Here is a 15159-nt window from a genome sequence, read left to right on the forward strand (position 1 = left end):
TCTTATCTAATCTATCTATCTATCTATCTATCTATCTATCTATATCTATTATTATCATGCTCTGTGTTGCAGGGGTGAGCAGGTGACTGGTGCTGTGGTGGACTGGGATGCCACTACTAATACCTTAGGCACAGCCTATCTGTCTTTGCCCCTTCCCTATTTCTGAAGCATCGATGTATACCAGTGAAATATTATCAGTAATTAATAATCATTAATTACCTGTCCTGGGTTTTCTTTGGCTGTAGTTCACCTTTGGTCGTTGCCGTGACAAGTCTGGAGTCAAGGTGGCCTCGCAATAGGCAGGGATGTAGCTTGCTTGATGTTCCCCTCACATGTTGCGTCATGGAGAATGCCCACCTGGAAAAAGAGAGAAGCGTGATAATATGTTCCTGGCAGACATTGATACTTAGAAAAGACAAAGGTGCAACATAAGGGCATGATAATGATTTTATCTTAACTCTAATATTATCTATTTACAATCTATCTTATCTACATATCTATCTACCTATCTTAACTTACCTTTAGGCGTATCTAATTACAATCTATCTTATCTATATATATAGATATAGATATATATAGATATATATATACACATCTATCTTAACTCTAATATTATCTATTTACAGTTATCTTATCTTATCTAATCTATCTATCTATCTATCTATCTATCTATCTATCTATCTATCTATATCTATTATTATCATGCTCTGTGTTGCAGGGGTGAGCAGGTGACTGGTGCTGTGGTGGACTGGGATGCCACTACTAATACCTTAGGCACAGCCTATCTGTCTTTGCCCCTTCCCTATTTCTGAAGCATCGATGTATACCAGTGAAATATTATCAGTAATTAATAATCATTAATTACCTGTCCTGGGTTTTCTTTGGCTGTAGTTCACCTTTGGTCGTTGCCGTGACAAGTCTGGAGTCAAGGTGGCCTCGCAATAGGCAGGGATGTAGCTTGCTTGATGTTCCCCTCACATGTTGCGTCATGGAGAATGCCCACCTGGAAAAAGAGAGAAGCGTGATAATATGTTCCTGGCAGACATTGATACTTAGAAAAGACAAAGGTGCAACATTAGGGCATGATAATGATTTTATCTTAACTCTAATATTATCTATTTACAATCTATCTTATCTATATATCTATCTACCTATCTTAACTTACCTTTAGGCGTATCTAATTACAATCTATCTTATCTATCTATCTATATATATATATATATACATACATCTTAACTCTAATATTATCTATTTACAGTTATCTTATCTTATCTAATCTATCTATCTATCTATCTATCTATCTATCTATCTATCTATCTATCTATCTATATCTATTATTATCATGCTCTGTGTTGCAGGGGTGAGCAGGTGACTGGTGCTGTGGCGGACTGGGATGCCACTACTAATACCTTAGGCACAGCCTATCTGTCTTTGCCCCTTCCCTATTGCCCTATTTCTGAAGCATCGATGTATACCAGTGAAATATTATCAGTAATTAATAATCATTAATTACCTGTCCTGGGTTTTCTTTGGCTGTATTTCCCCTTTGGTCGTTGCCGTGACAAGTCTGGAGTCAAGGTGGCCTCGCAATAGGCAGGGATGTAGCTTGCTTGATGTTCCCCTCACATGTTGCGTCATGGAGAATGCCCACCTGGAAAAAGAGAGAAGCGTGATAATATGTTCCTGGCAGACATTGATACTTAGAAAAGACAAAGGTGCAACATAAGGGCATGATAATGATTTTATCTTAACTCTAATATTATCTATTTACAATCTATCTTATCTACATATCTATCTACCTATCTTAACTTACCTTTAGGCGTATCTAATTACAATCTATCTTATCTATATATATAGATATAGATATATATAGATATATATATACACATCTATCTTAACTCTAATATTATCTATTTACAGTTATCTTATCTTATCTAATCTATCTATCTATCTATATCTATTATTATCATGCTCTGTGTTGCAGGGGTGAGCAGGTGACTGGTGCTGTGGTGGACTGGGATGCCACTACTAATACCTTAGGCACAGCCTATCTGTCTTTGCCCCTTCCCTATTTCTGAAGCATCGATGTATACCAGTGAAATATTATCAGTAATTAATAATCATTAATTACCTGTCCTGGGTTTTCTTTGGCTGTAGTTCACCTTTGGTCGTTGCCGTGACAAGTCTGGAGTCAAGGTGGCCTCGCAATAGGCAGGGATGTAGCTTGCTTGATGTTCCCCTCACATGTTGCGTCATGGAGAATGCCCACCTGGAAAAAGAGAGAAGCGTGATAATATGTTCCTGGCAGACATTGATACTTAGAAAAGACAAAGGTGCAACATAAGGGCATGATAATGATTTTATCTTAACTCTAATATTATCTATTTACAATCTATCTTATCTACATATCTATCTACCTATCTTAACTTACCTTTAGGCGTATCTAATTACAATCTATCTTATCTATATATATAGATATAGATATATATAGATATATATATACACATCTATCTTAACTCTAATATTATCTATTTACAGTTATCTTATCTTATCTAATCTATCTATCTATCTATCTATCTATCTATCTATATCTATTATTATCATGCTCTGTGTTGCAGGGGTGAGCAGGTGACTGGTGCTGTGGTGGACTGGGATGCCACTACTAATACCTTAGGCACAGCCTATCTGTCTTTGCCCCTTCCCTATTTCTGAAGCATCGATGTATACCAGTGAAATATTATCAGTAATTAATAATCATTAATTACCTGTCCTGGGTTTTCTTTGGCTGTAGTTCACCTTTGGTCGTTGCCGTGACAAGTCTGGAGTCAAGGTGGCCTCGCAATAGGCAGGGATGTAGCTTGCTTGATGTTCCCCTCACATGTTGCGTCATGGAGAATGCCCACCTGGAAAAAGAGAGAAGCGTGATAATATGTTCCTGGCAGACATTGATACTTAGAAAAGACAAAGGTGCAACATTAGGGCATGATAATGATTTTATCTTAACTCTAATATTATCTATTTACAATCTATCTTATCTATATATCTATCTACCTATCTTAACTTACCTTTAGGCGTATCTAATTACAATCTATCTTATCTATCTATCTATCTATCTATCTATCTATCTATCTATCTATCTATCTATATATATATATACATACATACATCTTAACTCTAATATTATCTATTTACAGTTATCTTATCTTATCTAATCTATCTATCTATCTATCTATCTATCTATCTATCTATCTATATCTATTATTATCATGCTCTGTGTTGCAGGGGTGAGCAGGTGACTGGTGCTGTGGCGGACTGGGATGCCACTACTAATACCTTAGGCACAGCCTATCTGTCTTTGCCCCTTCCCTATTGCCCTATTTCTGAAGCATCGATGTATACCAGTGAAATATTATCAGTAATTAATAATCATTAATTACCTGTCCTGTGTTTTCTTTGGCTGTATTTCCCCTTTGGTCGTTGCCGTGACAAGTCTGGAGTCAAGGTGGCCTCGCAATAGGCAGGGATGTAGCTTGCTTGATGTTCCCCTCACATGTTGCGTCATGGAGAATGCCCACCTGGAAAAAGAGAGAAGCGTGATAATATGTTCCTGGCAGACATTGATACTTAGAAAAGACAAAGGTGCAACATAAGGGCATGATAATGATTTTATCTTAACTCTAATATTATCTATTTACAATCTATCTTATCTACATATCTATCTACCTATCTTAACTTACCTTTAGGCGTATCTAATTACAATCTATCTTATCTATATATATAGATATAGATATATATAGATATATATATACACATCTATCTTAACTCTAATATTATCTATTTACAGTTATCTTATCTTATCTAATCTATCTATCTATCTATCTATCTATCTATCTATCTATCTATCTATCTATCTATATCTATTATTATCATGCTCTGTGTTGCAGGGGTGAGCAGGTGACTGGTGCTGTGGTGGACTGGGATGCCACTACTAATACCTTAGGCACAGCCTATCTGTCTTTGCCCCTTCCCTATTTCTGAAGCATCGATGTATACCAGTGAAATATTATCAGTAATTAATAATCATTAATTACCTGTCCTGGGTTTTCTTTGGCTGTAGTTCACCTTTGGTCGTTGCCGTGACAAGTCTGGAGTCAAGGTGGCCTCGCAATAGGCAGGGATGTAGCTTGCTTGATGTTCCCCTCACATGTTGCGTCATGGAGAATGCCCACCTGGAAAAAGAGAGAAGCGTGATAATATGTTCCTGGCAGACATTGATACTTAGAAAAGACAAAGGTGCAACATAAGGGCATGATAATGATTTTATCTTAACTCTAATATTATCTATTTACAATCTATCTTATCTACATATCTATCTACCTATCTTAACTTACCTTTAGGCGTATCTAATTACAATCTATCTTATCTATATATATAGATATAGATATATATAGATATATATATACACATCTATCTTAACTCTAATATTATCTATTTACAGTTATCTTATCTTATCTAATCTATCTATCTATCTATCTATCTATCTATCTATCTATCTATATCTATTATTATCATGCTCTGTGTTGCAGGGGTGAGCAGGTGACTGGTGCTGTGGTGGACTGGGATGCCACTACTAATACCTTAGGCACAGCCTATCTGTCTTTGCCCCTTCCCTATTTCTGAAGCATCGATGTATACCAGTGAAATATTATCAGTAATTAATAATCATTAATTACCTGTCCTGGGTTTTCTTTGGCTGTAGTTCACCTTTGGTCGTTGCCGTGACAAGTCTGGAGTCAAGGTGGCCTCGCAATAGGCAGGGATGTAGCTTGCTTGATGTTCCCCTCACATGTTGCGTCATGGAGAATGCCCACCTGGAAAAAGAGAGAAGCGTGATAATATGTTCCTGGCAGACATTGATACTTAGAAAAGACAAAGGTGCAACATTAGGGCATGATAATGATTTTATCTTAACTCTAATATTATCTATTTACAATCTATCTTATCTATATATCTATCTACCTATCTTAACTTACCTTTAGGCGTATCTAATTACAATCTATCTTATCTATCTATCTATATATATATATATATACATACATCTTAACTCTAATATTATCTATTTACAGTTATCTTATCTTATCTAATCTATCTATCTATCTATCTATCTATCTATCTATCTATCTATATCTATTATTATCATGCTCTGTGTTGCAGGGGTGAGCAGGTGACTGGTGCTGTGGCGGACTGGGATGCCACTACTAATACCTTAGGCACAGCCTATCTGTCTTTGCCCCTTCCCTATTGCCCTATTTCTGAAGCATCGATGTATACCAGTGAAATATTATCAGTAATTAATAATCATTAATTACCTGTCCTGGGTTTTCTTTGGCTGTATTTCCCCTTTGGTCGTTGCCGTGACAAGTCTGGAGTCAAGGTGGCCTCGCAATAGGCAGGGATGTAGCTTGCTTGATGTTCCCCTCACATGTTGCGTCATGGAGAATGCCCACCTGGAAAAAGAGAGAAGCGTGATAATATGTTCCTGGCAGACATTGATACTTAGAAAAGACAAAGGTGCAACATAAGGGCATGATAATGATTTTATCTTAACTCTAATATTATCTATTTACAATCTATCTTATCTACATATCTATCTACCTATCTTAACTTACCTTTAGGCGTATCTAATTACAATCTATCTTATCTATATATATAGATATAGATATATATAGATATATATATACACATCTATCTTAACTCTAATATTATCTATTTACAGTTATCTTATCTTATCTAATCTATCTATCTATCTATATCTATTATTATCATGCTCTGTGTTGCAGGGGTGAGCAGGTGACTGGTGCTGTGGTGGACTGGGATGCCACTACTAATACCTTAGGCACAGCCTATCTGTCTTTGCCCCTTCCCTATTTCTGAAGCATCGATGTATACCAGTGAAATATTATCAGTAATTAATAATCATTAATTACCTGTCCTGGGTTTTCTTTGGCTGTAGTTCACCTTTGGTCGTTGCCGTGACAAGTCTGGAGTCAAGGTGGCCTCGCAATAGGCAGGGATGTAGCTTGCTTGATGTTCCCCTCACATGTTGCGTCATGGAGAATGCCCACCTGGAAAAAGAGAGAAGCGTGATAATATGTTCCTGGCAGACATTGATACTTAGAAAAGACAAAGGTGCAACATAAGGGCATGATAATGATTTTATCTTAACTCTAATATTATCTATTTACAATCTATCTTATCTACATATCTATCTACCTATCTTAACTTACCTTTAGGCGTATCTAATTACAATCTATCTTATCTATATATATAGATATAGATATATATAGATATATATATACACATCTATCTTAACTCTAATATTATCTATTTACAGTTATCTTATCTTATCTAATCTATCTATCTATCTATCTATCTATCTATCTATCTATCTATTATTATCATGCTCTGTGTTGCAGGGGTGAGCAGGTGACTGGTGCTGTGGTGGACTGGGATGCCACTACTAATACCTTAGGCACAGCCTATCTGTCTTTGCCCCTTCCCTATTTCTGAAGCATCGATGTATACCAGTGAAATATTATCAGTAATTAATAATCATTAATTACCTGTCCTGGGTTTTCTTTGGCTGTATTTCCCCTTTGGTCGTTGCCGTGACAAGTCTGGAGTCAAGGTGGCCTCGCAATAGGCAGGGATGTAGCTTGCTTGATGTTCCCCTCACATGTTGCGTCATGGAGAATGCCCACCTGGAAAAAGAGAGAAGCGTGATAATATGTTCCTGGCAGACATTGATACTTAGAAAAGACAAAGGTGCAACATAAGGGCATGATAATGATTTTATCTTAACTCTAATATTATCTATTTACAATCTATCTTATCTACATATCTATCTACCTATCTTAACTTACCTTTAGGCGTATCTAATTACAATCTATCTTATCTATATATATAGATATAGATATATATAGATATATATATACACATCTATCTTAACTCTAATATTATCTATTTACAGTTATCTTATCTTATCTAATCTATCTATCTATCTATCTATCTATCTATCTATCTATCTATCTATCTATATCTATTATTATCATGCTCTGTGTTGCAGGGGTGAGCAGGTGACTGGTGCTGTGGTGGACTGGGATGCCACTACTAATACCTTAGGCACAGCCTATCTGTCTTTGCCCCTTCCCTATTTCTGAAGCATCGATGTATACCAGTGAAATATTATCAGTAATTAATAATCATTAATTACCTGTCCTGGGTTTTCTTTGGCTGTAGTTCACCTTTGGTCGTTGCCGTGACAAGTCTGGAGTCAAGGTGGCCTCGCAATAGGCAGGGATGTAGCTTGCTTGATGTTCCCCTCACATGTTGCGTCATGGAGAATGCCCACCTGGAAAAAGAGAGAAGCGTGATAATATGTTCCTGGCAGACATTGATACTTAGAAAAGACAAAGGTGCAACATAAGGGCATGATAATGATTTTATCTTAACTCTAATATTATCTATTTACAATCTATCTTATCTACATATCTATCTACCTATCTTAACTTACCTTTAGGCGTATCTAATTACAATCTATCTTATCTATATATATAGATATAGATATATATAGATATATATATACACATCTATCTTAACTCTAATATTATCTATTTACAGTTATCTTATCTTATCTAATCTATCTATCTATCTATCTATCTATCTATCTATCTATATCTATTATTATCATGCTCTGTGTTGCAGGGGTGAGCAGGTGACTGGTGCTGTGGTGGACTGGGATGCCACTACTAATACCTTAGGCACAGCCTATCTGTCTTTGCCCCTTCCCTATTTCTGAAGCATCGATGTATACCAGTGAAATATTATCAGTAATTAATAATCATTAATTACCTGTCCTGGGTTTTCTTTGGCTGTAGTTCACCTTTGGTCGTTGCCGTGACAAGTCTGGAGTCAAGGTGGCCTCGCAATAGGCAGGGATGTAGCTTGCTTGATGTTCCCCTCACATGTTGCGTCATGGAGAATGCCCACCTGGAAAAAGAGAGAAGCGTGATAATATGTTCCTGGCAGACATTGATACTTAGAAAAGACAAAGGTGCAACATTAGGGCATGATAATGATTTTATCTTAACTCTAATATTATCTATTTACAATCTATCTTATCTATATATCTATCTACCTATCTTAACTTACCTTTAGGCGTATCTAATTACAATCTATCTTATCTATCTATCTATCTATCTATCTATCTATCTATCTATCTATATATATATATATATATACATACATCTTAACTCTAATATTATCTATTTACAGTTATCTTATCTTATCTTATCTAATCTATCTATATCTATTATTATCATGCTCTGTGTTGCAGGGGTGAGCAGGTGACTGGTGCTGTGGCGGACTGGGATGCCACTACTAATACCTTAGGCACAGCCTATCTGTCTTTGCCCCTTCCCTATTGCCCTATTTCTGAAGCATCCATGTATACCAGTGAAATATTATCAGTAATTAATAATCATTAATTACCTGTCCTGGGTTTTCTTTGGCTGTATTTCCCCTTTGGTCGTTGCCGTGACAAGTCTGGAGTCAAGGTGGCCTCGCAATAGGCAGGGATGTAGCTTGCTTGATGTTCCCCTCACATGTTGCGTCATGGAGAATGCCCACCTGGAAAAAGAGAGAAGCGTGATAATATGTTCCTGGCAGACATTGATACTTAGAAAAGACAAAGGTGCAACATAAGGGCATGATAATGATTTTATCTTAACTCTAATATTATCTATTTACAATCTATCTTATCTACATATCTATCTACCTATCTTAACTTACCTTTAGGCGTATCTAATTACAATCTATCTTATCTATATATATAGATATAGATATATATAGATATATATATACACATCTATCTTAACTCTAATATTATCTATTTACAGTTATCTTATCTTATCTAATCTATCTATCTATCTATCTATCTATCTATCTATCTATCTATATCTATTATTATCATGCTCTGTGTTGCAGGGGTGAGCAGGTGACTGGTGCTGTGGTGGACTGGGATGCCACTACTAATACCTTAGGCACAGCCTATCTGTCTTTGCCCCTTCCCTATTTCTGAAGCATCGATGTATACCAGTGAAATATTATCAGTAATTAATAATCATTAATTACCTGTCCTGGGTTTTCTTTGGCTGTAGTTCACCTTTGGTCGTTGCCGTGACAAGTCTGGAGTCAAGGTGGCCTCGCAATAGGCAGGGATGTAGCTTGCTTGATGTTCCCCTCACATGTTGCGTCATGGAGAATGCCCACCTGGAAAAAGAGAGAAGCGTGATAATATGTTCCTGGCAGACATTGATACTTAGAAAAGACAAAGGTGCAACATTAGGGCATGATAATGATTTTATCTTAACTCTAATATTATCTATTTACAATCTATCTTATCTATATATCTATCTACCTATCTTAACTTACCTTTAGGCGTATCTAATTACAATCTATCTTATCTATCTATCTATATATATATATATATACATACATCTTAACTCTAATATTATCTATTTACAGTTATCTTATCTTATCTAATCTATCTATCTATCTATCTATCTATCTATCTATCTATATCTATTATTATCATGCTCTGTGTTGCAGGGGTGAGCAGGTGACTGGTGCTGTGGCGGACTGGGATGCCACTACTAATACCTTAGGCACAGCCTATCTGTCTTTGCCCCTTCCCTATTGCCCTATTTCTGAAGCATCGATGTATACCAGTGAAATATTATCAGTAATTAATAATCATTAATTACCTGTCCTGGGTTTTCTTTGGCTGTATTTCCCCTTTGGTCGTTGCCGTGACAAGTCTGGAGTCAAGGTGGCCTCGCAATAGGCAGGGATGTAGCTTGCTTGATGTTCCCCTCACATGTTGCGTCATGGAGAATGCCCACCTGGAAAAAGAGAGAAGCGTGATAATATGTTCCTGGCAGACATTGATACTTAGAAAAGACAAAGGTGCAACATAAGGGCATGATAATGATTTTATCTTAACTCTAATATTATCTATTTACAATCTATCTTATCTACATATCTATCTACCTATCTTAACTTACCTTTAGGCGTATCTAATTACAATCTATCTTATCTATATATATAGATATAGATATATATAGATATATATATACACATCTATCTTAACTCTAATATTATCTATTTACAGTTATCTTATCTTATCTAATCTATCTATCTATCTATATCTATTATTATCATGCTCTGTGTTGCAGGGGTGAGCAGGTGACTGGTGCTGTGGTGGACTGGGATGCCACTACTAATACCTTAGGCACAGCCTATCTGTCTTTGCCCCTTCCCTATTTCTGAAGCATCGATGTATACCAGTGAAATATTATCAGTAATTAATAATCATTAATTACCTGTCCTGGGTTTTCTTTGGCTGTAGTTCACCTTTGGTCGTTGCCGTGACAAGTCTGGAGTCAAGGTGGCCTCGCAATAGGCAGGGATGTAGCTTGCTTGATGTTCCCCTCACATGTTGCGTCATGGAGAATGCCCACCTGGAAAAAGAGAGAAGCGTGATAATATGTTCCTGGCAGACATTGATACTTAGAAAAGACAAAGGTGCAACATAAGGGCATGATAATGATTTTATCTTAACTCTAATATTATCTATTTACAATCTATCTTATCTACATATCTATCTACCTATCTTAACTTACCTTTAGGCGTATCTAATTACAATCTATCTTATCTATATATATAGATATAGATATATATAGATATATATATACACATCTATCTTAACTCTAATATTATCTATTTACAGTTATCTTATCTTATCTAATCTATCTATCTATCTATCTATCTATCTATCTATATCTATTATTATCATGCTCTGTGTTGCAGGGGTGAGCAGGTGACTGGTGCTGTGGTGGACTGGGATGCCACTACTAATACCTTAGGCACAGCCTATCTGTCTTTGCCCCTTCCCTATTTCTGAAGCATCGATGTATACCAGTGAAATATTATCAGTAATTAATAATCATTAATTACCTGTCCTGGGTTTTCTTTGGCTGTAGTTCACCTTTGGTCGTTGCCGTGACAAGTCTGGAGTCAAGGTGGCCTCGCAATAGGCAGGGATGTAGCTTGCTTGATGTTCCCCTCACATGTTGCGTCATGGAGAATGCCCACCTGGAAAAAGAGAGAAGCGTGATAATATGTTCCTGGCAGACATTGATACTTAGAAAAGACAAAGGTGCAACATTAGGGCATGATAATGATTTTATCTTAACTCTAATATTATCTATTTACAATCTATCTTATCTATATATCTATCTACCTATCTTAACTTACCTTTAGGCGTATCTAATTACAATCTATCTTATCTATCTATCTATCTATCTATCTATCTATCTATCTATCTATCTATCTATCTATATATATATATACATACATACATCTTAACTCTAATATTATCTATTTACAGTTATCTTATCTTATCTAATCTATCTATCTATCTATCTATCTATCTATCTATCTATCTATCTATCTATATCTATTATTATCATGCTCTGTGTTGCAGGGGTGAGCAGGTGACTGGTGCTGTGGCGGACTGGGATGCCACTACTAATACCTTAGGCACAGCCTATCTGTCTTTGCCCCTTCCCTATTGCCCTATTTCTGAAGCATCGATGTATACCAGTGAAATATTATCAGTAATTAATAATCATTAATTACCTGTCCTGTGTTTTCTTTGGCTGTATTTCCCCTTTGGTCGTTGCCGTGACAAGTCTGGAGTCAAGGTGGCCTCGCAATAGGCAGGGATGTAGCTTGCTTGATGTTCCCCTCACATGTTGCGTCATGGAGAATGCCCACCTGGAAAAAGAGAGAAGCGTGATAATATGTTCCTGGCAGACATTGATACTTAGAAAAGACAAAGGTGCAACATAAGGGCATGATAATGATTTTATCTTAACTCTAATATTATCTATTTACAATCTATCTTATCTACATATCTATCTACCTATCTTAACTTACCTTTAGGCGTATCTAATTACAATCTATCTTATCTATATATATAGATATAGATATATATAGATATATATATACACATCTATCTTAACTCTAATATTATCTATTTACAGTTATCTTATCTTATCTAATCTATCTATCTATCTATCTATCTATCTATCTATCTATCTATCTATCTATCTATCTATATCTATTATTATCATGCTCTGTGTTGCAGGGGTGAGCAGGTGACTGGTGCTGTGGTGGACTGGGATGCCACTACTAATACCTTAGGCACAGCCTATCTGTCTTTGCCCCTTCCCTATTTCTGAAGCATCGATGTATACCAGTGAAATATTATCAGTAATTAATAATCATTAATTACCTGTCCTGGGTTTTCTTTGGCTGTAGTTCACCTTTGGTCGTTGCCGTGACAAGTCTGGAGTCAAGGTGGCCTCGCAATAGGCAGGGATGTAGCTTGCTTGATGTTCCCCTCACATGTTGCGTCATGGAGAATGCCCACCTGGAAAAAGAGAGAAGCGTGATAATATGTTCCTGGCAGACATTGATACTTAGAAAAGACAAAGGTGCAACATAAGGGCATGATAATGATTTTATCTTAACTCTAATATTATCTATTTACAATCTATCTTATCTACATATCTATCTACCTATCTTAACTTACCTTTAGGCGTATCTAATTACAATCTATCTTATCTATATATATAGATATAGATATATATAGATATATATATACACATCTATCTTAACTCTAATATTATCTATTTACAGTTATCTTATCTTATCTAATCTATCTATCTATCTATCTATCTATCTATCTATCTATCTATCTATATATCTATTATTATCATGCTCTGTGTTGCAGGGGTGAGCAGGTGACTGGTGCTGTGGTGGACTGGGATGCCACTACTAATACCTTAGGCACAGCCTATCTGTCTTTGCCCCTTCCCTATTTCTGAAGCATCGATGTATACCAGTGAAATATTATCAGTAATTAATAATCATTAATTACCTGTCCTGGGTTTTCTTTGGCTGTAGTTCACCTTTGGTCGTTGCCGTGACAAGTCTGGAGTCAAGGTGGCCTCGCAATAGGCAGGGATGTAGCTTGCTTGATGTTCCCCTCACATGTTGCGTCATGGAGAATGCCCACCTGGAAAAAGAGAGAAGCGTGATAATATGTTCCTGGCAGACATTGATACTTAGAAAAGACAAAGGTGCAACATTAGGGCATGATAATGATTTTATCTTAACTCTAATATTATCTATTTACAATCTATCTTATCTATATATCTATCTACCTATCTTAACTTACCTTTAGGCGTATCTAATTACAATCTATCTTATCTATCTATCTATATATATATATATATACATACATCTTAACTCTAATATTATCTATTTACAGTTATCTTATCTTATCTAATCTATCTATCTATCTATCTATCTATCTATCTATCTATCTATCTATATCTATTATTATCATGCTCTGTGTTGCAGGGGTGAGCAGGTGACTGGTGCTGTGGCGGACTGGGATGCCACTACTAATACCTTAGGCACAGCCTATCTGTCTTTGCCCCTTCCCTATTGCCCTATTTCTGAAGCATCGATGTATACCAGTGAAATATTATCAGTAATTAATAATCATTAATTACCTGTCCTGGGTTTTCTTTGGCTGTATTTCCCCTTTGGTCGTTGCCGTGACAAGTCTGGAGTCAAGGTGGCCTCGCAATAGGCAGGGATGTAGCTTGCTTGATGTTCCCCTCACATGTTGCGTCATGGAGAATGCCCACCTGGAAAAAGAGAGAAGCGTGATAATATGTTCCTGGCAGACATTGATACTTAGAAAAGACAAAGGTGCAACATAAGGGCATGATAATGATTTTATCTTAACTCTAATATTATCTATTTACAATCTATCTTATCTACATATCTATCTACCTATCTTAACTTACCTTTAGGCGTATCTAATTACAATCTATCTTATCTATATATATAGATATAGATATATATAGATATATATATACACATCTATCTTAACTCTAATATTATCTATTTACAGTTATCTTATCTTATCTAATCTATCTATCTATCTATATCTATTATTATCATGCTCTGTGTTGCAGGGGTGAGCAGGTGACTGGTGCTGTGGTGGACTGGGATGCCACTACTAATACCTTAGGCACAGCCTATCTGTCTTTGCCCCTTCCCTATTTCTGAAGCATCGATGTATACCAGTGAAATATTATCAGTAATTAATAATCATTAATTACCTGTCCTGGGTTTTCTTTGGCTGTAGTTCACCTTTGGTCGTTGCCGTGACAAGTCTGGAGTCAAGGTGGCCTCGCAATAGGCAGGGATGTAGCTTGCTTGATGTTCCCCTCACATGTTGCGTCATGGAGAATGCCCACCTGGAAAAAGAGAGAAGCGTGATAATATGTTCCTGGCAGACATTGATACTTAGAAAAGACAAAGGTGCAACATAAGGGCATGATAATGATTTTATCTTAACTCTAATATTATCTATTTACAATCTATCTTATCTACATATCTATCTACCTATCTTAACTTACCTTTAGGCGTATCTAATTACAATCTATCTTATCTATATATATAGATATAGATATATATAGATATATATATACACATCTATCTTAACTCTAATATTATCTATTTACAGTTATCTTATCTTATCTAATCTATCTATCTATCTATCTATCTATCTATCTATCTATTATTATCATGCTCTGTGTTGCAGGGGTGAGCAGGTGACTGGTGCTGTGGTGGACTGGGATGCCACTACTAATACCTTAGGCACAGCCTATCTGTCTTTGCCCCTTCCCTATTTCTGAAGCATCGATGTATACCAGTGAAATATTATCAGTAATTAATAATCATTAATTACCTGTCCTGGGTTTTCTTTGGCTGTAGTTCACCTTTGGTCGTTGCCGTGACAAGTCTGGAGTCAAGGTGGCCTCGCAATAGGCAGGGATGTAGCTTGCTTGATGTTCCCCTCACATGTTGCGTCATGGAGAATGCCCACCTGGAAAAAGAGAGAAGCGTGATAATATGTTCCTGGCAGACATTGATACTTAGAAAAGACAAAGG

This window comes from Pseudophryne corroboree, chromosome 8 (genome assembly GCF_028390025.1).
Source record: "Pseudophryne corroboree isolate aPseCor3 chromosome 8, aPseCor3.hap2, whole genome shotgun sequence".
Taxonomy (NCBI): Eukaryota; Metazoa; Chordata; class Amphibia; order Anura; family Myobatrachidae; genus Pseudophryne; species Pseudophryne corroboree.